The 25,069-nt window shown below is 43.6% G+C and overlaps 1 long non-coding RNA gene across 1 annotated transcript; it reads left to right on the top strand.

Annotated features, from left to right (window-relative positions):
• Window positions 1-4,017: 4,017 nt before the first annotated feature.
• LOC109285876 (uncharacterized) lies at window positions 4,018-16,201 on the top strand. Its single transcript, XR_002093781.2, has 4 exons — window positions 4,018-4,378; window positions 9,749-9,845; window positions 9,950-10,075; window positions 13,255-16,201. It is a non-coding gene; the product is annotated as an uncharacterized LOC109285876 (long non-coding RNA).
• The last annotated feature ends 8,868 nt before the right edge of the window (window positions 16,202-25,069 follow it).

Genomic DNA, 25,069 nt, shown 5'->3' with positions numbered 1-25,069 from the left:
ACGACAGTTACAACAGAGATGGCTTGGCTCCAGGCAGCATGACCCTGCCCCCCCCCTACACAAGCATATTGTCTAAAAGTGATATTTAGACAGATGACAGCCAAACATTCCATTTATGCTACCTGTCTGTATAGAACAGGGATGGGCAATTATTTGGGTCCAAGGGCCACTTAGGGAGTTTTGCTGAGATATTGCAGACTGGTTCAGCACCGCCTCCACTGCATCAGACCAGTCAGAACCTGCCCTGCAACAGCTCACCAAAACTCCCTAAGTGGCTCCATCCTGGGGCTGCCCCACATTGTCACTGCCTGGTAATCCCCGAGTCTCCGTGGAGGAAACGCTTGGCCCAGTGGATGAGATGGGGCTGCAGGTGGATAGACAGTGACATCTGGAAGTGGGATGGGTGGGTGGGGTCAGAGCTGGGGCTGGGATCATGGGGCAGTATTGAGGGGTGTTGACAATATCGGGTATGAACCTGGGGCAGGGCCATGATTCATTCCTGGTACACCTCTGCCTGTGGAATCAGCACCAGTTTCAGGAATATGCGAGAAGTGGATCATGGCTCTGACCCGGGCCCTGGCCCAGCACTGTAACTGCCCCATGATTCCAGGCCCAGGCCGACCTTGACTACCTGTCCTGCTCCCAGATGCCGCTCCCCACCTGCTTGCAGCCCCATCCCATTCACCCATTTGAAAATGTCCTGCCAGCCTGGATCCTGCGCTTGTCTCTACGGAGACCCCACCTGCCAGCCTGCTCTGTTGGGTGGCCCTAGTGGGGGTGTGGGGCAGACGGGCTGGGGTACTTGGGCAGTGGGGTTGGGTCTGGCTGCAGTTGCAGCTGGAAGAAGCTGTCACTTTTGGGGCTGCCGGGAAACATAGTCAGGCCCCACCCCAGCCCTGCTGTGCACCCAGGGGCAATAGTACCATCTGTATGCCATGGCCTGGGCTGCTGCCCCACACCTGGCCAGGTAGGGCCAAGGGACCCACCATGGGCTGGATGGAATCCTTTGGTGGACCGGATGGTCTGCAAGTCATATTTTGCCCCTCCCCACTGCAGTCTAGAGTTTGTACCTTTCTTGTTTTCTAATACAAAGTTCTTACTAATTGTGTGTGTGTGTGTAAAGCACACAAAGAAAAGTTTATAGTTGTATATGTATATATGTGTATGTGTAATATATATATAGTACTGACCTAATTGCAATGTGCTTACTAATTGTGTGTGTGTGTGTGTGTGTGTGTGTGTGTGTGTGTGTGTGTGCACGTCTAATATTACTTTCAGTGTATTCATAATTGCGGGTTTTATGGTTCTGTGAGTCAGTTCTTTAGAATTTATTACATTATAAAAAAAGCTATTTATCCTTAGCTTCCTTGGATATCAATTCAGTTTTTTTCTAGCATCTTTGAAACCTGATTCATGCCTTGTTTGAACTACTAAGTCTTCATTTGAATTTACTCTTCAGTTTCCTAAAATCCTCAGAGTTGTACCCCCTAAGGTCTTTTATTATATATTTGGTGACTTTGTTCCTTATAATTTTGGAATATCACACAATATTATATAGGTATGTCATGTGGTTCACTGGTAGAGATAGAGCCTTGAAGTTGAGGAGTCCTGGTTTCTATTCCTGTCTTTGCCACTAGATGGTTGGTTGATGTTGGCAAGTATCTAACCCCTGTTTTTCCTTAGTTACTTTTAAATAAATTAAGAATAAAAATTACCTTATAGGCTAGGGACATACATTGCACATAAACCAGTTTAAGTGATCAGAGACTGGTTTAAACCTGTAACAGAACATAAGTTCCATGCACATAAATCAGTTTCAAAATGACTGTAACTGGTTTAAGATAAACCTGGTTGAATATAGTATTAGACTGAACTGATTTGGGTCAAACCAGTTTATTCAATGTCTGTCCCAGACCCCTTCCTGGTTGAAGTTAAACCAGAGTCCCCCAGCATCCCAGAAGGTTTTCAGCCCAGAGATCAGAGCTGGCCCTGCCCCTCTGCTCCCTAACCAGAAGTACAGCAGAGATTGCAGGCACAGTAGGGTCTGCCTTGCTTCCCCCTGCCCCCCCCCCCCCCCACATTCCTGCTCAAGCAGGGATTCCCCCCTCCCTCATCTCCCACAGCACAGACCCTAGCCCCATAGGCCCTAGGCATGTGGTATGCTACCTAATACTAAGAGGTGTCTGTGTGTGTGTCCTCAATTTCACTGGGACAGGCAGACAGAACAGTATCCACTTAGGGTGTTTTGGAGCTAATCAACAGGTCAGCTGATAATGTCCCTCCCTTCCTTCCTTGGAAAAAGCTGTTTAAGAACTTGAACTAATGAGAGAGGATTTTGTTTTCTTGATGGGCTGTACTATCAGCTCTCTGCCAGCTCCCTTGCCTACCAGTTTTGCAGACAGTATGAAGAAGCAGGGAGAGCGAGATTGAAATCTCATTTTCATCAACAGATACATGCATTGCATATCTCTCCTTTGTCTCAGAATGCTAGCCCAGGGCTGGCAACACTTCTACCCCTTGAGCAGCAAGCAGGGAAAAGTCTGGGACTGTGCAGCCATGGTGGGGGTTTAAATCCCTCCCTTATCAGAGGTCCCACTGGGACCTGGCTACACCCCCAGCCTGCTCAGCTCAGCAATGTGGAACGGAAGGGAGGGCTGCTCTAGAGACCCCTAGCTTCTAGCCTGAGCCACTGCAGGAATGTGCCTGCATTTCCTCAGTCCAGAGAGAAGTCTGCACAGTTGCAAAGTGCTTCAACCTAGGCAGGTTACACTAACCTGCAAAGATTGAATCAATTCAGGTTCAGGCTTTTTGAATGTCTGTCCCTAGCCATCATGTATGTGAGAATGCATTAATGTTCGTGAAACATAATGAGTTCTTCAGATTTAAAAAGGCATTAAAGTGCTAAGCCCCAAACTTAATTTAACTTTATTATCTGTCAGCCATGTGATATGTACTTAGTATTGTTTATTACATTAATTTCCCCTGTAGCTTAATCTCTTTTAAATGTTGCAGTCAACTACTGCCAATCATTAACTCAGAAAAAACACCTTTAACAATACAAATACAACAGAAGCCCACTAAGCACTTTGCTATTGACCAGGGATTGAGTATTTGAATGGTTGTATTCCAGCAAAGTGCAAAAGCTTTGGAAAGGGGTGTTGGTTGTAGCCATGATGGTTTAAGGGCATAGGTAGACAAGGTTGATGTGATATCTTTTATTAGACTAGCTAAATAGTTGGAAAAATTGTTCTTGGAAAGCCTTTGGGCACAAACGTCCTTCTTCAGGCAATAGGGAGAGTCTGTTAGTGTTTATGTGCTCTCCTGTGTAAAATAGTGGCCAATATGTAAATTTCAGGTCTGTGAAAATGGAAATGCATGGAAGTGAGGATCAGAGGGAATGGGAGACAATAGGTGAGAGACAGGTGGGGTAGGGGGAGAAGGAATGTAGAACTGGTGATAGAATGTAGCTAGTAAAATGCAGACATGTTACCTGGGGTTATCAAATGGCAGGCAGGTTATAACCTGCCATAAATCCATTGTCTATATTTAGTTCATGATTTTTTGTATCCAGTAGATTTAAGAAGTGAAGTTAGTAGGCTTGTCTATGAAAGGTGTTTTGTAAATTCCCTTTGAGGATTAGAACTGAGAAATTGGAGAGAGAATGATTATGTTGTCAAAAGTGTGCACCCACAGGTAATTGGATATTTTTGTCTTTGTTAGATTTTTGGTGTGCTTTGGAAATGTTTTCATATACACATGAATCAGAGGTAATTATAACAATCAAAATTTCCTCCAGGGTTTTTTTTTTTTTCTCTGAGACATTTCTTTACAGGTATCTAAACCCTGTTACTGACTTTAGGAAATGTTCATAAATCTTACTGATTAATATCTCTTCCTTTTCCTAGCCTATTGTGAAAGAGTGAGAGAGAGCAAACAAAAGCCCCAAGGTGCTGACATGCTGGGCAGGGGAGGTCAGGAGAAGAAAAGCAGCCTGCAGCAAGAGATAGAGAGAGTGAAAACAAACAACACTCACAGCATGACTGGCTGGCAGGGCTGCAGCTGGAGACCAGAAGGGAGGAGAAATATTCACCACACTTCCGGAGCAGCATCTTGCTCAGGATTTGAGGAGGGAGGCTGCTCAGACGTATTTCCAGCCCCGGAGAGGGGCAGAGAGGGCTCTGTTCCCTGCAAGCCACAGAGAGAGGAGTGGCTGAGTGTACTGGCAGGCAAGGGTTACAAAATGTGCCAGAGGAACGCCTGGGAGTGACCATGGGAAGGAAGCACGTGAAGGCCTGCACACACACAGCTGTTGATAATCTCTGGAGCTGAGTGTCAGCTGAGGACCCGGAGGAGGGGCCTGAGGAAACTGCTGTTCCAGGTTAGAGCCTTGCTGCACATGGGACAGATCTCACTGGGACTGTGAATGTTCACAAGGAAGCTGGGCAGGCCTATGCAGTACAGTGGCTGAACTAATTGAATTATTTTGCTGTTGTGATTGGGATTTGAGAGCCTCAAAAAGGTTGAGGTTGGGAAAGGGACACGGACTGAGCTTGACAAGGAGATTGAGAGCAGTTGGGGGGGGGGGGAGGCGTTGGTTCTTTTTCCTTTTTTTTTGATACTTGAGTACAGGTCAAGGCCAGCCCTGGAAGGGGTGCACCTAACCAAAGCCAAAGGTCACCCTGGTGGTAGAGGGCAGAATAATAGATTAACAGGCAGTACTGTAACCTGCAGAGGATTTCGAGCACCATCTGGAGAGGCTAGGCTGGGGTAAAGGGGAGGTTTGGAGCCCCACAGAAGAAAACATGGATTGAGAATGGGTAAGATCACCTTGGTCATTGCCTCCTAGAATATAATTTCATCAAAGTTGTGGCAGGCGAGAACCACAAGATCAAATTCCTGGCAGACCAGATGATTTGAAGCCGAGGTCCACCCTGTCACTGCCTGTAGGAAAAGGAACTCAGGGCAGTGGTAGCAAGTCTTACAACACCTACAGCTGTCACACCTATATGAAGCTAGACTAGCCTGCCTCTCTTGGAAGAACAGCTCATAGGAAGCTTTATAAGGGAGCCCTGGCAGCCCCGCAGCATTATAAGAATCAAGAGCCAATGCAGTTTTTCTAGTTATGGTGACTTTGCTCTCTCCAACACCTTGAACATCTCAGCTGTCATTTTAAACAAAAATGATTAAACTTAAATTTATAATCCTTGTGGCTGCAGAGTAAAGTTTGAAAAGGCAAATTCTAATGCAGTGATTCTTAACCATGTTGCCATAGCACCCTGGGGTGCCTTGGGATCCTTTCAAGGGTGTCACGTGGTTCCACACAATATTAGCACTGTTAGGTTTACAAACATGATTCACAAGATAAACCCATGGATTCAAATAGGAATCCATAGTTGTGGATCTTCTCAGTTCTTTGCAACAGAAAAAATGTTCTATTATTTTTCTGTAGTCAAAAAATAAGGGAAAACTAAGAGCTGGCATTTTCTGAGGGGGGCCTTGTGTTCACAAAAGGTTGAGAATCACTGCCCTAAAGACATAAGACAAATAAAATAACTCAGAATACATTCTGTTTTTGAATCTCATTACTTTTATGACAGCTGTATCATTTTGAGGGCCTAAGTATATGGTTTTGGCAATCCTGTGCTTACCCACCCCACTAAGTCTGGTGAAGCTTATTTACTGGTTTTAAAGTATTTTGAGATCCCCTGAAAGAAGGCAACCCTGTACAAGTGCTTTGGTTGTTAATAAAAGATTCCAGTTTAAATTTGTTTCTATATAGTTTTGTACAAGGTCTATTTTTTTCTTTATGCACGTGTAACTGCCATGTGCACAAGGGAAGAAAAAGAGATTGCATCTCTTAAGCTGCATCATAGTTCAATAGTCAGTAGGGTTGGAAGGGACCTGAGCAGATCATCAAGTCCGACCCCTGCCATGACAGGAAAGAGTACTGGGGTCAAACGACCTCGGCAAGGTGTTCATCCAGCCTCCTCTTAAAGACCCCCAGGGTAGGAGCCAGCACCACTTCTCTTGGAAGTTGGTTCCAGATCCTAGCCACCCTGACAGTGAAGTAGCTCCTCCTGATATCTAGCCTGAATCTACCCTCTGCCAGCTTGTGACCGTTATTTCTTATCATTCCTGGTAGTGCTCAGGGGAACAGGGACTCCCTCAATGCCTGCTGGTTCCCCCTTGGCCAGTTTGTAGTTGGCCACTAGATCCCCCCTCAGCCTTCTCTTGTGGAGGCCGAACAGGTTCAGGTCCCTTAGCCTCTCCTTGTCAGGCCAGCCCTGCTGACCCCTGATCATGTGGTTGGCCCTCCTTTGGACCATCTCAATGCTATCCACACCTCTCCTGAAGTGCGGCGCCCAGAACTAGATGCAGTACTCTAACTGCAGCCTGACCAGTGTTGCATAGAGGGGGAGGAGCACCTCCTTGGACCTGCTTGAGATGCATCTGTGGATGCACAACAAGGTACGGTTGGCCTTCCTGACTGTGTCCCCACACTGTCAGCCCATGTTCATTTTGGTATCAATAATGACTCCAAGATCCTTTTCTGTCTCTGCACTGACAAGAAGGGAGTTCCCCTGCCTGTAGGTGTGCTGCTGATTCTTTCTCCCCAGGTGCAGTACCTTGCACTTGTCAGTGTTGAAACCCATCCTGTTCTCATCCGCCCACCCCTGTAACCTGTCTCAGTCCAATTGCAGCCTCCCTTCTAGCATGACCACTTCCCCCCACATCTTCGTGTCGTCTGCGAATTTGAACTGGGTGATTTTTATACCCCCGTCCAAGTCGCTGATGAAGATGTTGAACAGTGGAGGCCCGAGGACCGAGCCCTGCGGAACCCCACTGCCCACATCCCTCCAGGTCAAAAAAGACTCATCCATCACGACTCTCTGTGTGCGGCCCTCCAGCCAACTAGTGACCCATTTGACTGTGTAGGTGTCAACGCCACAGTCTCCTAGTTTTTTTAATGAGAATGGGGTGAGAGATAGTGTCGAAGGCCTTCCTAAAATCCAGAAAGACAATGTCCACTGCTACCCCTGCATCTAAGGATTTTGTGACCTGGTCATAGAAGGCCACCAGGTTGGTCTGACAGGACCTGACTCTAATGAACCCATGTTGGTTACCCCTAAGCATAATCTCCCCTGCTGGCCCCTCGCGCAAGGATAATTCTCTCAAAAAGCTTACCCAGGATCGAGGTAAGACTAACTGGCCTATAGTTTCCTGGGTCCTCCTTCCTCCCTTTTTTGAAAATGGGAACCATATTGGCCCTTTTCCTGTCCTCTGGCACCATGCCAGAGCACCACGAGTGCTCATAAAGCTGTGCCAGGGGTCCCGCAATGACCTCTGCTAATTCTCTCAGCACTCTGGGGTGGAGATCGTCAGGACCTGCTGATTTAAATATGTCCAGTCCCTCCAGAAGTTCCCTGACTAGGTCCTCACTGACCCTAGGCCTGGATGTGCCTCCCCTGGGTCCTATGGGGGTCCTGGTGCGCCGGGGGGGGGGTGACCTGGTCCCTGCTCAGAAAAATGGAGGCAAAGACATTGTTAAATAGGTTAGCTTTGCTGTCTGGTGTGATGACCAGATTTCCTAGCGTGTCCTGCAGAGGCCCCACGTTACCCGGTACCTTCTTTTTACCCCCTATTGCATTTAAAAAAAGGACTTCTTGCTGTCCTTGATCCAGGTAGCTAGTTCCATTTTCATCTCTGCCTTGGCCTTCCTGACCGCCCCACTACAGCCCTGAGCAACCGAGGTATAGTCCTCCCTGGTGACGGCCCCTCCCTTCCATTGGGATCTTTGAAGCAGTTTGCTTTCAGTTATTTTGTCCTTTAATCCTGAAAATGTAATGCAATACAGTAACCAGTAAATGACATTTCAGTCTCCATTTGATGTTTTTTTTATGCTTTCACATGCACAAACAAGATAGATTAGTGTCAAATATGGACTACTTAATATAGATGAAATAAAACAGTGTTTTTAAAATGCTATTCAGAGAAGAGTTAGGCTGCTCTCTAGGTTCACTGAAACTCATTATTTGTACACCAGAAGAAAAAAAGAATCTGATATGGTTATAATAGTATTCATGAAAACAAAATTGATAATATTTGAACTGCTTTCTGCAGATTGATTCAGTTGTGACTCAGGACACTGTTTACATACAATTCAAATTCTGTGTTTCTTCATGAAAGGCCAATGAATGAAGAGAAAATGAATTTACCACACAATTAAGACAACAAGGAAAAAAACCCCAAACCCTATGCTAGAATTGTGTTGCAGTTGCTCTACACTATGTCACTAATACAAAATAGCTCTATGCTTGGCATACAGTAGGGTATAACAAATAAAGGGACTCTTACTGATACTGCTGATGAACCTATTTAGTAACACAGGGATGTAGTCTGGATGTTTACTCCGGAATTTTACTGCCTAGGGCTGTTTACAACCAGCAAATAAGAGATCACCACAAGCTGTTAAAATGTAGCACAGGAGTGACCTAAGCACTCCATAACAAGAACTATAGTATCCCTTTCTTATTCCCTTCCTCTCTGCACCCCAACCCATACTCGGTGAATGTCAGTTAAAATCCATTTTCTGGTCTGTTTTACTCAATGATCACTTTTATTATTAGGTTATATATTTGAATTGATGAGAGGATACACTTTTAATCTTACAGATGCATTTAGTCTTCTCTTTAGTAATTATGTAATATTCTTTTTCATATGATCACCTATTTTATGGGAGTTATGCTTTAGTGAGGCATGTGGGTTAGATATACAAAAGTCTTTATTTCTTCAAGGCTTCTTATAACATCCATCACTATACCATGCTGTGCTTAATAGCCATTATGTGAAGGAAAAAGTGTTTAAGGATCCCAAACTAATAGTTCATAAGGACACACACATATTTCAAAAATAGCTACTTAACAAACAGAAAATGAAGTGAGGTAGCTGATGGCCAAAAAAGGATACAGTTGTGGGGCAATGCTGGCCTGTGAGTTTTTTGGTGAGCTGTCCAGCAATGGTTGAATTATGTGATAAAGTTACCGGCAGTTCCAGCAGAAAGGAAAAGCACTGAATCTGAACAAAGTCAGTTGCTCTTTTCTTTATCAGCTGTCCTTCCATTGAAAGTTACGGTTGAGACTCATTAATGGAATAATGTAGACAAGGATGAACAGTTGGGCTCTTTATATTGTACCTATGCATACAGTACACAGATAACATCAATCTCCAAGGCTGTCAGGCAGCCATCTTTCACTTTAACTGAGTAACTATTTAAAAAAACAACCCTCAAAGCGGTAAGTCCAATTGCTTTGTATGTAAGGAGAGTGATACTGACAGTCCCTCTCCATAAATGAATACTGACATTAATGCTGTACTTTGATCAGTCTAACTAAAAACTACAAATAATATATTGCAAAGTAAACAACCCCTATCCCCACTTAGTACTGACCTAAATGCAATGTGCTTACTAATTGTGTGTGTGTGTAAAACAAATGAAGAAAGAAAAGTTTATAAGCAGTACACTTATATTTGTGTGTATGTTATATATCTTATATGTCTTATATATTATATATACAATTATTACATACACACGCAATTAGTAAGCACATTGCATTTAGGTCAGTGCTATATATATATATATATTACAAACACACATACATATATATGTATACAGTTACAAATGCTTATTTTGTTTATTTTTAATAAAATAACTGTTGCATTGTTCTACCCATCGCATACTGATTACAAGAAGGTGACTCTACTTGCAAGTGCTACGTTTAAAACCTATGATCATACTGTGAAAACATGGACACAATCAAAAACAGATAAATAGACAAAAATATCAGGTATGCCATTTTCATTAATGATATACCAAAATTGTATTGTTTAAAACATGATTGAATACCAAAAGTATTAACCAGTTTGGAACTGTGTTTCTTAAAAAAATCAGATATTTTGCAGAAAGTGATTGCAGAGATGGACCCTACACTGCCATATGTATTGGACCATTCAGTGAGGATTCACTAGTTCCAGGGAACTTTTTGCTCACTTGCTACATTTTTTTGTAGAAGTAAAGGTAAGCTGTTCTTAATGAATGCCTTACTGAATCATGACTCCACATTTTTTGAAGTTGTATGTGCAGACACTTACTGAATTAATTTTCATGGAGGTATTCACTTGACAAAAAGTCAGTTCTTGACTTCTGAAATTATTACTCAACTTTTGACCTGTAGAACATGATAAAAATATTTACCAAAGTTGAACCTGTTTTTTTAATTCTGCAGTATGAAAATTATTTTCTTCATGATAGTCAAGCTGAAATAAGTTTGTATTTATATTTTCAAATTCTCAAAAATCCTACTGAGTTAGGATGTTAGACATTTTTGTTCCTTAAAGCTTCCAAGTCATGGTAATATAAATTAAATTAGAGAAATGAAAGGAGATATGGTATTGAATTTTGTATGTGAACATATATTCTATATAATTTTATCTCACTCACACTGATTAAAAAACCCAAAACAGTAAGGTAGTGATGAGAGCATACTTACATGAGGTCTTACCAATCAGCAGCAGGAAAAAAAAGGCTGTTTGTCTTATATCCACATATGAAGCAGAGGTGGGAGCAGGCAGCTGCTGCAGCTCTGAAAGGGAAGCATTCTTTTCAGTAGCTGCCTAGTAACTTCCATTTATTTCTTTATACAGGAAATAATAAAGGTCAGTTCAATAATCCTGGGTGAAATGATAGTCTTGCCATTTCTTTAGTACTGTGTGTGGGCAATGCAGTAGGCTACAAATTACTGTGGAAAGTAGGTGGCCCTAGCTCCCAAGAAAGTGCATATGGAATTTAAGGTAGTGTTAGAATGGTGTTTAGCCATGATGTTTCAGGAATAATACAAGGGGACAGGATTTCTTAGGGTGATATTGTTTATTGAACCAACTATATAATATATAATGTATGCATACAATTGGTCCAATAAACGATACCACCCTAAGAAATCCTTGCCTCTTGCATATGGGATTTAAATAAGACAAATTAGTAAGTGGATATTTGAATATTCTTTTTGACCAGCTACTTCACAGAGGCACTAAGTCTTAATTTATAGGAGAGCAAGAATCAGTTCCCTGTTCAGTGGCAAAAAGAATTACACAAGTAGTAATTCTTTCTATCCACTGCTTAAGCCAAATTATTTCAAGGAAAAAAAACAAACAAACGACATACCCAACTATTCATATAGAGTCCCTAATTTTAATAATGTCTCAGATGTATTTTTAGGATGTGGTTAAGAAAAGCTGATGTCTAAATGGCATTAATGCATCTTAAATGCCCAAGCACTACATTTTATACAACTGAAATGCTTTTCAGATGCGTTGTACTGAATATAACAAGGTGAATATCTATATAATCCTGAACTTATTCAGCCTTCCTTTGTAGGCACAATTTAAATAATCAAATAGGTATACAAGGTCCCAATCTGCTCCCCCTGGAAGTGGAACTAGCAGCAGAGGGGAATGCCCAACACTTAGAACTACCACTTATACGGAAGACTCATCTGTGGGAACTAGAATTATTTGCAATAGATCTTGTCTCTTCTGTGTTCCTTCTTAGGCCTTAAAGCTCAGATGTTTTTTTCTTTGCTGCTAATGGCTTGGCCATGCCAGCTTGACAGTCTGAGAAGGGTGTTCCCATTCCCTGCAGCAGCAATAGTAATTTATGTTTAATATTTTTCAGCATAATTTATTTCTCCATGTTACAGGAACATGGCATGTAGATTGGTTTTGCTTGGCCTACCCTCAGGAGTGACCATACCAAACATGCTTTTATACCATATAGTGGTCCCTTGTACTGTAGCTCTTCACACAGCATATATAGAAGGGAAGGCTTTGGTTAAAAGGCTAAAATCTATTTAAGTCAAGTGACTAGTACAAAAATTTCATTCAGCAGGGGCCGAAATTCAGTCAGACTTACTGGATGCTTGCAGATGTAAAAAAACTCAAAAAATGGTGCTTTGCTGTAAACTTACTGCATTCCTGTACCAAGCTCTGTGCATGTCCAGAAGAGGCAGGGCATTACTTCACCCTGGCTTGCCGGACATCTGTAAAGATCAGGCATTTCAGTGGGGCTTTTTGGACACTTTTATCTAATAACTGATTTTATCAGCATTAGCTAAAATTGCCAAAAAAAACTCACTGAAGTGCCCAATCTTTACAGACAGACAAGTCTTAAGTAATACTCTACTTCTTCTGGTACGGCATGGCTTGTTGTTTTTAAATCTTTGCAAGCAACTGCCATGTCTATCTAGATTTTTAGCCTGTATATATATGAAGTCTATACGAACTTTTTCTTTTATTGGTTTCAGTTGCTCTCTCTTCCTTTTCAAATTGTTCTTCTAAGGCATCTGGCTTTATTGTTATGTATCTTGTAGCAATTTAAGAATAATTAGCAAGGGCTAGAATGTAGAGCACTTACCAACTGAAGTTAAAGGGACTCTTCACATTAATAAGCACTCAGCAACCTGAGTAAAGGTTCCATAAATGAAGGAACCCTACCCTGGATTTCATTGTTCTTCACTTTAGGCAAACAAAACCTGTAAAATAAGATGTGCCTATATTATCAAAATGTTATTAGAGAAAGGGATTTAATTTAAAAAAAAAAGTAGTCTGAAATATCTTGTTCTCAGTTATTGCTGGTATGCTCACTATAAATGTTTATTTAATGCTGTGAGCCATGATGTTTCCAGTTTCATACTCTAGTTCTGTGCTAAGAATTGTATCAATAGCGCTCAGAAGTCACCCTGGAGGTGTTGCACAGAAGTTGAAGTAGATGTTGGTTCAAACTGGGAAAGGTGTCTGCATTATATAAATGACACTACAGACTAGAACAATGAATTTATAAATCAAAGGATATATAACACCTATCTTGAATAAATACTGGAGTGTTAAATAGAAGTTAAGTGTCCTTCTCCTGTAATTCTGCAGAGCAGAGGTGCTCACTGGCTTCCAATCCAGTCTAAAGCTGGACTTAGTCTTTCAGTCTCCTACCAGCCCTTATGCCCCTAAAGATTGTTGGGCTTTTGTCTTCTCCCAGACTTGAATGAAATGGGAAGCCTTGTGAAGCTGTGAGGCCTGGACCTATTCCCATTGTTTCCACAGTCTTCCTTCTTTGGGCAGATCAGAGAGAGAGGCAAAATATTTACTCAGAAATGAAGGACACATTAATAGTGCTTGTTTTTACCACAAACATTTATGTCTTGTCAGGTTAGCAAATTCTGTGAAGACTGGAAATGGAGTGAAACTGTGAGATCACAAGAATCAAGAGAGTGAAAGCTGAGGAAGGAGAGGATTTTTCATAACTGTTTAAACTGGGTTTTTTAAATACTGTAGGGACTGGAAGCTTGCGGTTATTATTTGACACACTTGTCTTATAGGTCTCACAATAAACATCCTTGAGCCATACCAAGAGTTCTCCAGGAAAACAACACTGGATTTTATATTCCTGCTTTAAGGCTAAAAGACATTGAACTGAAGAGGTACTAATGGCATTCCACCCCTCCCCAGCATTAAACATGTCACCTATTCACACACACACACACAGCATTAAACATTTTGCATATCCATACATAGATTTAACAGATCTTAGGGTCAGAAGGGACTTGTTAGATCATCAAGTCTGACCCTCTGCCCTGGGCAGGAAAGAGTGCTGGGGTCCAATGACCCCAACCAGGTGTTTGTCCAGTCTCCTCTTAAATACCTTCAAGGAAGGAGACGGCACCACATCCCTTGGAAGTGTATTCCATATTTTGGTAACCCTCACTGTGAAGAATTTTTTCCTGATGTCCAATTTAAATTTGCTCTCCTTCAGTTTGTGGCCACTGTTTCTAGTTACCCCAATGGGTGCCCTTCTAAACATCATATCCCCTGTTTCCTGCTGTTCCCCATGATGAGTTTGTAGATGGCCACAAGATCACCTCTTAGCCTTCATGTGTGGAGGCTGAAGAGATTAAGGTCCCTCAATTGGTCCTCATAGGGTTTTTTCTGTAGGCCTTTAACCAGATGGGTGGCCCTCCTCTGAACTCTTTTCAGGTTATTTACATCTCTCCTGAAGTGCGGCACCCAAAACTGGACATGGTACTCCAGCTGCAGCCTGACCATATCACCTCCCTAGACCTGTTTGTGATGCACCTACTTATGCAAGAAAGAGTGCGGTTAGTTTTGCTTATTACTTCATCACGTTGGCAACTCACGTTCATTTTGGAGTTGACTCCGATTCCAAGATCCCTTTCCACGGTTGTGCTACTTAGAATGCTACCTCCCAGGCTATAGCCGTGTTGATGATTCTTCTTCCCTAGGTGCAACACATGGCACTTATCTTTGTTAAACTGCATCCTATTCTGTTCCGCCCACTTCCCTGTAGCAAAACCCTCAGTTTTTCTTTTTATTTTAAAATGCATTCCCTCCCCTTTCCCCAACCATTTCTGACTTTTTATCTCCCTCTCTATTCCCTATAGATAAGTATAAGTGAGCTCAAACTCAGCTTTAAACATTTTTATTTTGGTAGCAAGTTTTTTGTTTTGGATATCCAGTTTAATATTGCATTATTATTAGGTTTGTATTGATTCTTACTGTTGTATATTGTATTTTTATAATTTTCGTATTGATTTTTATTGTTTCATATGGATATTGTATGGTTTAGGCTTGTATTTGTAAGTGAACCAAAGTCATGTCAAGTTCCCATTTTATATGTCAAGCCTCCATCTTCTGTCCTATGCCTGGGCATCCCATGTTGCAACTGTATGAGTCACATACCCCTCCCATGTAAATTGGTTCCCGGATGAATGAGAATGATTGGGAATGATTGAAATACAATGGTAGCAGGCCTCTACTGAATGGCCTGTAATGACTGGGCCATCACCTCACATTGATTCATTCAGGAACCACAGACCTCACCCAGGAACAGAGACAGTGATTGTGAACAGTGAAGTGATTGTGGTAGTGGTGGTCATGGGGATCAACACAACTGTCACTGACACACATCCTAGGTGGGGCCTTATGCTCCACATTTTGGCAATGTGTCCTGCCTCTGCCTGCCCTTCCCAGCCCCCTCTAGGAGCCCCACAGGCTATGTGACAGTTCTGTACCAAAACCCCCAGTTTTTCTTTTTTTAATTTATTTTAAAATACATTCCTTCCTGTTCCCCAACCATTTCTGACATTTTTTCTCCCTCTCTATTCCCTATAGATAAGTATAAGTGAGCTCATACTTAGGATAAGCTTTAAACATTTTTATTTTGGTAGCAAGTTTTTGGTTTTGGATATCCACTGTTTTATATTGTGTTATTATTAGGTTATTATGATTCTTACTATTGTATATTGTATTATCATTTTCATATTGATTTTTATTGTTTCAAATGGATATTGTATGGTTCACTTACAAAAAAAGGCCTAAACCAAAGTCATGTCAAGTTTCCATTTTATATGTCAAGCCTCCATCTTCTGTCCTCTGCCCTGTTGCAACTGTATGAGTCATGTACCCCTCCCATGTAAATTGGTTCCCAGATGAATGAGAATAATTGGGAATGATTGAAATACAATGGTAGCAGGCCTCTACTGAATGGCCTGTAATGACTAGGCCATCACCTCGCATCAGTTCATCCAGGAAACACGGACCTCACCCAGGAACAGAGACAAGACCAGCATTTGAAAGACAAAAGACCCTGCAAAACCAGCAACTCTCACCATTACAGACACCAGAAACTGCACATCCCTGCATGGAGTACACATGCTCAGTACGCCAGGGGCTGACCCTTGCCTGGGCATGTCTCCTCTCACTAGGGTCACACAAGGTCTGCCCTTATAAAAAGGGGCAGAGAAGACAGACCCAGGGGGATGCTTTCTCCATCTGGACCAGCACCATGCCACACCACCTATCCACCCAGAGGCCCTGCCGGCAACCCCCCTCTGGACAACACCTACTGGATAAGGACCCCTTTCCGGCCTGGGATAGGTAGATATTACCTGAACACCTCCTCCTACAATTTGGACTCTCTCTCTGTCTTTCTCCCTAGTCCTGGACTTCAGCCCCTGCATCAAGCCTCTCTAATCCCTGCTGCCAGTGTGTGTGTGTGCGTGCGTGTGTGGGTGCAAGGAAACCAGTTTGACATTGTGTCATCATCTCCCCTGTTCAATAAAACCACTGTCATTTGCAACCCTGAGTTGGGTCATGTTTTACTGAATCCCGGTCCCTTCCTTATTTTAGATTCCAGCCTTATACTCTCTCTCTGTCTCTCAGGGCTAGCTCCCACCCCTCTCCACTAGTTTCCTGATCTCCTCTCAATTCCTACTGCCTTTTCCCTGTGACTTTTTACTGCCTTTCTCTGCTTTCCTGCTGCCCTGCCGCCTGCTGCTTTTCCTGTGATTTTCTGCTGTCCATCTCTCTGTTTTCAAACTTCCCCCACACCTTTTGTAATCCTCCTCACCCCCGGCTGCAGCTTCCCAGCTCCTCTTAGCTGTCCTGCAGTTTTCTCCAGCAGCTGGAGCCTTTCTACAGTTTCCAGCACCTACTGCCGCTTCCTGCAGCTTCTCTAGCTGTCCCGGAGCCATCCTCTGGCTCCCCATACCCAGAGCCCCTCTTTAACACCCACACTTTCCCTTAGTCCCATTTTCCCTCTCCCCACCTACCTTTTCAGCTCCCCCATAGCTCTGGCTCCAGTCCAGCATGCTTCCTTGTTCTGAAGGCTTTGGGCATTGCCTTTTAATCAATTAAGATCAATTAACCTAAAGTTACCCACGAGCCTCAGTTTTTCAGCCCAGGTCCCTCTAGTCTACCGGTTCTAATCCTGTTCCCAGTGATTTTCCTTTCCAGTAACTTTAACTCCCTACACTTCTACTTTCTTACCTTAACCTTTCACCAGGTATCCAAATACACCAAGCACATGTATACATACACATCACAACACCCAACTTAGGAACTCACCTGTGTATATGTGTAGGTGGGTGGTATGTGTGTGAATTAGTGAATACACACACATATATATACATATATAGATATCATTGTGTGTGTTTGTGGTATATGAATTAATAATCCATGTATGTGTATTGATGTGCAGGTGCTGATAACTGATTTTGTCTAAATGTGGTGTGTGTAGCGTGTATGAGCTTAAACTCGTGATAAGTGTGCATGAACCTAGACTAGTTATTTTGAACGTGTGTGTATCTGAGTTGCTAGTGTGTGTGTACACACACACACACACACACACACACACACACACACATATATATATATGTATATATATATATATGTATATATATATACATACACATCTATATGGCATTGTGTGCATAATATACAAATTAGTGATCTGTGTCTAACTTTTGGGGTGTATAGTGTATGTGCTTGAATTGGTGATAAGTATGCATGTGCCTAGGCTGGTTTGGATGTGTATGTGCCTGAGCTGGTAGTGTGTGCATGTATGCACCTAAATGATTTCTGTGTGTTTTGTATATGTGCAATTGTACACCATGCCCTCCTGTCTAACAGTGCAATACTGAGATCCTGAGTGTTGGCTTGATGCCTCAGGGCATCATCCCCAGCCTGTCCAAATCTGCCTGGATTTCCTCCTTGCCCTCTATTTTGTTTACCTCCACCCATAGTTTGGTATCACCTGCAAACTTGGACAGGGTGCTTTCTACTCCTTCATCCAAGTCACTAATGAAGATATTGAACAGTGCCGGTCCCAGGACAGAGACTTGGGGGACTCCGCTGCCCACATTTCTCCAGGTAGAAACCAACCCATCCACCACCACTCTCTGACTGTGTCCCATAAGCCACTTTTCCACCCACCGGACTGTGTAATAATCTATGTTGCAACTGTTTAGTTTATTTATAAGAATTGGGTGCGACAGTGTGTCAAAGGACTTTTTAAAATGTAAGAAAATAAAATCTACCTCTATTTCTTCATCCAAGCATGTTGTGACCTGATTGTAAAAAGAAACCAGGTTAGTCAGGCAGAATCTGCCTGTTATGAACTCATGCTGGTTGCCGCTTAGCATTATTTTACCTGCTGGTCCCCCACAAATGTGATCCTTAACAATTTTCTCAAAGCTCTTGCCAAGGATAGAGGTGAGGATAACTGGCCCATAGTTACCTGGTTCCTCTTTCCTCCCTCCTGTATGTCTGTGTGTATATATGTGTGTGTGTGTATATATGTGTGTCTTGAAAATAGGGACCACACTGGTCCTTTTCCAATCCTCCGGGACCTGCCCTGAGCACCACGAGTGCTCAAACAGTTGCGCCTGTGGATCCACTAAGACTCCAGCTAATCCCTCAAGTACCCTAGGATGAAGATCATCAGACTCTATTGACTTAAATACATCTAACCACTCCAGGTGCCCCTTTACTAGGTTAGCACTAAGAGTTGGTGGGTTGGTATCCCCAGTGTGTCAAAAATCATGAGACAAACTCTTAAAAATCATGAGATTTGGCATATAAATCATGAGATGCTATTTTTGAACTGTGTGTGGGGGCTATTTGTAAAGGTATGGAGGGTGGTGTGTGTGTGGGGGGGTTCAGACGCCAGGATGGGGGGGGGGTCCCCGCACACTCTGGCAAGATGAGGGGTACTGTGGGTTATGAGAGAGGGGCAGCAGCAGGGCTGGGGGTGGGGGCACTGTGGCTTGGGAGTGAGGGGCAGACACATACACACAGAGATACAGAGACAAACACACATACAGAGACAGATACAGACACACTCAGACATGTAGATGGGTTGAGTGGTGGATCATGCAACAGACCTGTGGAGGCTCATCCAGAGGCACAGGACATGGGGCGTGGCTCCTTGGGCTGCACGCATCCCCGGGAGAAACATGAGGGGCATGTGCCCCCGGATTTGTGTGTGGGGCAGAGGCAGGTTGCTGCCTTTGCCCCGGGAGCCACATGACACCATTGTGCCTCCTGCCACCGGGTGGGCGGGGCATGCGTGGTGTGGCCAGCACGTGGCTCCTGGGGCAAAGGCAGCAGGGCGCAGAGCCCCAGCCCACAGAGACAGCCTGCCTTTGTCCTGTGCACAAATCTGGGGGGCACATTCCCCCTACGTCTCCCCTGGGGGTGCAGGCAGAGCAGAGAGCTGCACCCTGCCTGTGCCCCTGGATGAGCCATCTTTGACTGTCACATGACCTGAGCCATCCCCAGGGCCCCATTCACCCCAGCCCCTGCCCCATGCCTTATGTCATTTTGCACGTGCAAGAAGAAAAAAATCCTGAGACTTGAGGGTTCTATCCTGAGATCATAGGTCTGAGTTAATTTGACTTGGAGATCATGAATCTTGTGATTTTTTCACAAGAATTGGTATTACTGTCATCTATAATCCCATCCCAAAATCCAATTCCTTATTCAAGCTGTGATGTATTCTATCTAGTCTACTGGTGTATGTAAATCTGAGTCTCCCAGAGTAGATCTCAAATAACAAGGGTATTCACCATTTTTTTTCTTCTCAGTGGTAACCTCTAAGCTCTCCTGCCACGTCTTGATGTTAAAGGGTTTATACCAGAAGGGTGCAACTTATACACCACTGGACAATGGGGTACTGATTAATTCCCTTGAGGTTTCGAACTTTTTCATAAAACGATCCGGTTGACCATAAAAGATGAAAACTCACAGTGTGTGTTCTTTATGATAAGGTTCTTTTATTAGGTATCAATCTCCCTTTTTACACTGGTTTCTCTTGTTTCTTAGGTATCACAGCATCCTTGTTCTCCAAGCTACTGATTAATGACTTCTCCAGTAGCCGTAAGTATTATGTCCAATACCTCTCTCTAAGCATCCCACACAAACTCAGGTAAAATATACAAAGATGAGTTTCAGTTCTTTGTGCTCTATGAGCCTGATTTCCCCTTCTTTTTTCCACAAAGGGTACAGAGTCCAACAAATAGGGTGTCTTCCCCTTTAAGCACACTAAACAGCATTGGGCTTACTGTCTTTACGTTTTGCCTTTTTTAATTGTGTTCCAGCGTCGCCCAACCTTGTTATAATAATAAAAGAAATAAGAAAAGTTTTACTTGTCACTGTAGGGCTCAGCCACCTCTTCCCAGCTGGCCCTCTGTTTTCCTGGAGTTGTGCTGGCTCCCGTATTGCACTCCTGGCACTGATTCTTCACCTGATCTGACACTGTTCCCAGTCTTTCCCAGCCAGCTGACATCCAACTCCTCTTCACCCCTGCCATCTCACTCGGTTTTCCTCCTGCTCTGACATGTCACCTATTCATATTTAAGTACTTAGATAACTTAAAAATGTCACCTATTCTTATTTAAGTACTTAGATATTTAAGCCACGTCTCCTTCTTTGTTTTTATTCAGATCTCTCTCCTCCTCACTCTCTCTCCATGGCCACTCTGTCTTCATTGGGCAGCTGTTCCAGAAATGCAGCTCCTTCTTTTCTTTTTCTGGTTCCTGATGGTTTTTGGTTTGTGCCGGTGCTGGCTTTTTCCTCATGACACAAGCCTATATACTTAATACACTGGGCATGGGTGGCTGTCAGTTGGCAGCCTGGCAGAGCCAAACCATGCGTTCGGCCAGGCAGGACTGTGCTCAGGGTTCTTTGGGATGGTCTCCCAGTGGCATCAACGTGAAGTTTGGGGTGGCCAAAGAAGTATTTTGCCCCGTAATCTCATCCTAATCTGATCTTCAATTAGGGCTCTATACTTAATGCAGGATATTATTTTACATATTAATTAGTAAATATGTATAGGTAATGAAATTCTCTCTCTTTAGCATGTGTAATTCATTAATAAGACACTTTTATTATGTATAGATTAGCTTTGAAAAAGGAACTGGAAACCAGGAATAAGGAACAAACTTCAGACTTGTGGCCTCCCAGCTGCCTGGTTGGGAAAGAATCCAGGTGTCCAGGCCCTTGGCCATCCTGCTCTCACCCCCACCCCCACAGTCTCCACTCTCGTCCCAGAACCAGGAGGAGGGGCTGGGCTTCCCGCCCTAAGACCCTCGACTCCCCTCCTGTCCCGGACCAAAGAGAGAACCCAGAAGTCCAGGCCCCTAGTCTCTAACCCACATACCCCAATTCCCTCCCAGAGGTGTGGAGAACCCAGGCATCCGGGGGCTGCCCAGCTGCAAGAGAACCCAGGAATCCAGATTCCCAGTGCCCCCTGCTCTCCCTGCCTCGACCCCACTTCCCTCCCAGAGCTGAAGAGAACCCAGGTGTCTGGGTTCTCCATGCTGCTCTATTTGCCCCTCCCCTCCACACTGGGCTCTACTGCAGCCTCCAGCCCGTGTTACCTGTTGGCTGTGGGGGCTGGGGCGAAGCTGCCCTGCAAAGGCGCCTACCAGTGGAGGACGCCTGGCCCTGGCCTGGGGGGAGCAGAGCCACTCCTTCCCCACCCTGGCTGGAGCCACATAGGTGCTGCTGCTGCTCCATGGGACCCAGGTGTCCAGTGAGGATCCAGGTTGCCAGGCACAGACAGAGGCCATGGGTGGAGGGGGCAATGGCGGGGCCAGGGTGGGTCCCCCAACATCGGCATTGCAACACGGGCCGTTATGGCACTTCCTGACGGTCTGCACTGCCTCCCCATTCAGCCAGTGATACACCCCTCCCCAACAAAGCATTAAACATGTCACCTATTCAAATTTAAGTAGTTAGATATTTAAGTAACAAATAATCAACCAAAACTGAGCTACAGTTAGGCTCCTTCTGGCTTGCTCACATTTTGGACTTGGTGGGTCAACTTCAGCAGGGAGCATGGCAAATGGTCTTATCCCTGCCTAGGCCATTGTCTGCTTGTAAGAGTATTTAATCAGGAAGTGGGAGGTACTTCAAACTCCCTTTGGCTAAAGGTGTTCTACACCCAAAGGCTCCCACTCCTCCAGTAAGTTCCCTAACTGTGAGATTACTGGAGTAAAAGGGTTGTTTTCCTCTTTTTTTCCCCGTCATAGATTTTCCCCAACTAAAATGCTGGGTCCTACTGCAGCCTTGTGTCCTTTCCTAGGTGAAATAGTTATGTAGCAGAGCTTAAATGACTATTATGGAAACTTTCTTAGCACGCTTATAAGGACAAGTACAGTTGTACAGATGAACGTATGATAAAAAAAATGTGGAGGATATTATTGAAAACTAAAATCTGCAGGATCTGAAGTCACTTAGCCACCTAAAGGTAAAGACAGATTTAAGCCTCTGTATGCACTCTTTGCAGAAGGCTGCTTGTCATTCAATTGCCCTAAATGCAAATATGCCACTGGGTCAGAGACTCATTTGATCCTAGCTGGACATAAGACAGCTGCAACATAACCCCAGCAACAATTATTAACAGTGGTATTAGATTGCAAATATGCTGGTAATGTACAGTAAATCTTTGGGAAAGCCACATTTCTACAACTTCCATGTATACAGCTAGGATAAGAACAGACAGTCAAAAAGCCCAAGGCTGAATCGATTCAATCTTCGCAGGTTAGTTTAGGTTAAATTGATAAGCAAGTGAACAGACATTCACTTTTGATTCTGAAAATGCAGGCACATGCCTACAGTGGCCCAGCTGCTGCTGCTGTCACAGTCCTGGTCTTAACCCAGCTCCTGCGCTGCCCAGCTGGAGTGGGCAGGAGCTCCCTTTACACCTGGAAGGGTGGGGACAGTGACAGTGGTAGGGTGGGGAGGGAATGGAAGGGACATGATTGAGCATGAAGGGGAAGGTGGGGGGTGGGGGGAATTCTTACTTGGGGTTTAAGTTCCAAGCTGCTGCTCCTGCAACAATTAGAAAAGGAAGGGTGTGGCCACACCACTGCGTGCCCTCCTAATCCACCCCTGGAAAAGGCCATTCATTTATAGCATAGGGAATTGTTTCAGACTGAAGCACCAACCAAGGTCAAAGGAAGCTGAGCTAAAGAGAGTTCATAATTCACAAAACAAACTACAATACCTACTTAAATCCAAGGCAAGCCATGCCCCCAGCCAGCACGAAAGAAGCCTCATGTTAGACTTGAACTCAGGCCTGTGACAACAGCAGTTCAGTTCCAGTTGAATGGAGTATCTTGGTTCTTTGGAAGACTGGTCTAAGCTCACAGAGCATTCAAGAATGGTGAGGGCATGCATACAGTAAAAGATGTATAACTGCTTTTATTTTTTTCCACATTTTGTTGTCTGTATTAGCTAATATAGATTGATTTTGACACTTTATAAGTATTTAAGTATTTCTCAAAGAGCTTGCATATGAAAATTATTAATTAAAACTGGGTGGGAAACTGTTTTCTTATTCTGTAAGTTTCTGAAATTTTTCCCATCCTAAATCAAGAAAAAAAAGTGAAATCACAAAACTTTCAGGAATCAATAGTCGGAAAATGAAGTGGAATGGATTTGTTCAAATGTTTCAATAGTTAATCATTTAGAGTTTTTATTTTTTCCATAAATTAACATTTAAAAATAAAAGTACATATTGAACTAGAAAACAAGACTATTCCTTGAAAAGAACATAACTCCCTTCTGCAAGTCCTCACCCCCACAATGGAGCTATCTTGCAGGACTCAGTTTCAATGGGGCTGGGTTCCTCCAGTCACCAAATCAGTCATACACACAAACACACACAGATTAACGTGACACGCCTGACCCAGGCGGGTTGATCAGCATGGACAGACTGACACCCTCATATGCCAAGAATCAGTTCATCAGAGCAACAATAAACTGCAGTCAGACACAAGCACACAGGTAAAAAGAATCCCTCTGAATCCGACTGGGTGTCCAGCTGACACCCTCATGGGCTAGCATTCATTTCATAAGGGCATGTCTGAGTCAAACTGGGTGAATCAGCCTGTACAAGCTGATCCCCTTATGTGTTTCAAACTCAGCACATCTCAATCTTTGGCCTGTTGATAAGCAGACCCCACAGTATTTTTGGGCTTCACAGGGACCTTTAGCTTAGGTAAAAGAAGTGTTGCTGCAGAGCACGGGAGGAAGGAGGAGTAGAGAAGGAAAAATATACCCATTTAATACCAGTTTGACTATAAAAGTTATTTATTGCTAAGTATATGAAATATATAATGGTACTAGTAGACATGCACAGGACAAACAAACACAAACAATTACAGTATTACCCTGGTTTCACTAAGTATTTGGGGAAACTTAGCTCAAGCTTAACTAATATGGTTCAGGTTCAGAAATTTATGGCTAGAGAGAAAAGAGAGAGAGGGCACTTGGGATCTCACCAGTCCAAGGTACTTGGGTTGCAAAGCTGACAGGTAAAGTTCGTAGCACAATCCTCGAAGGGAGACGATCTATTCTTCCAGCGTCCCAAGAACAACAGGGGATGGTGTCAGCACACACGATTTTTCTTCTTGAAGCACCCACACTGCTGCTTTTTTTTTTTTTACAGATTTTTATACCGTCAGTTTAGCTGTTTCGAAGCATTCTCAACAGTGTAAATCATTGTCTTTTCTATTGACAAGGGGTTATCTGGTTTGGAACATCTCAAGAAACTGATTGATAATCAGGAAACACATGAGGTTAGGGAGTAAGCAGATACTTGGGAGCCAGCTTGAAATTCCTACGGATAGCAGATATACTGATGGGATATCTCATGGTTTCTTCAGAAACAATAGATAGCTTGCAGCATCAGGATTTTTGATTTTTACTTGTTGTGAACAAGCCTCAACTTAGCATGACTTTTCTAGATCTTACTATGGTCTTTTAACAGACTTAAGACAATTATTGGGGTGTTTATAACCTTTGGGCAGGAGGACTCCCACCAGTCATCCCGGGAAAAGTATGACAACACCTATGGTTAGGGCTCCAATGGGCTGGACGCTGCGATGAACCCCTTTACCATTGTTCAAATGTTGCCCATACCCCCTCTGACTCGGTCTCTTGCCTCAGCATTCCCTAACCTGGCAACTGAGTTTTAGTCAATCAAGTTTAAATAGGCCTCCCATAGTGGGACCGGGGAATGTACGGCCCGAGATGCCTATTAAACTTAGAGATGTATGTATGTCTGGGGGGGAAAGTCCTTTGTAAATCCACATTAGAACTGGTCTGATAAATGCTGAGCTGGGTGTGTGTGAACATGGGTTGATTAGCATTTGGAACA

The sequence above is a fragment of the Alligator mississippiensis genome, chromosome 6 (assembly GCF_030867095.1).
Source record: "Alligator mississippiensis isolate rAllMis1 chromosome 6, rAllMis1, whole genome shotgun sequence".
Classification (NCBI taxonomy): Eukaryota; Metazoa; Chordata; order Crocodylia; family Alligatoridae; genus Alligator; species Alligator mississippiensis.
The sequence above is the reverse complement of the archived record's forward strand: the minus strand, read 5'-3'. Positions and strand labels throughout refer to the sequence as shown.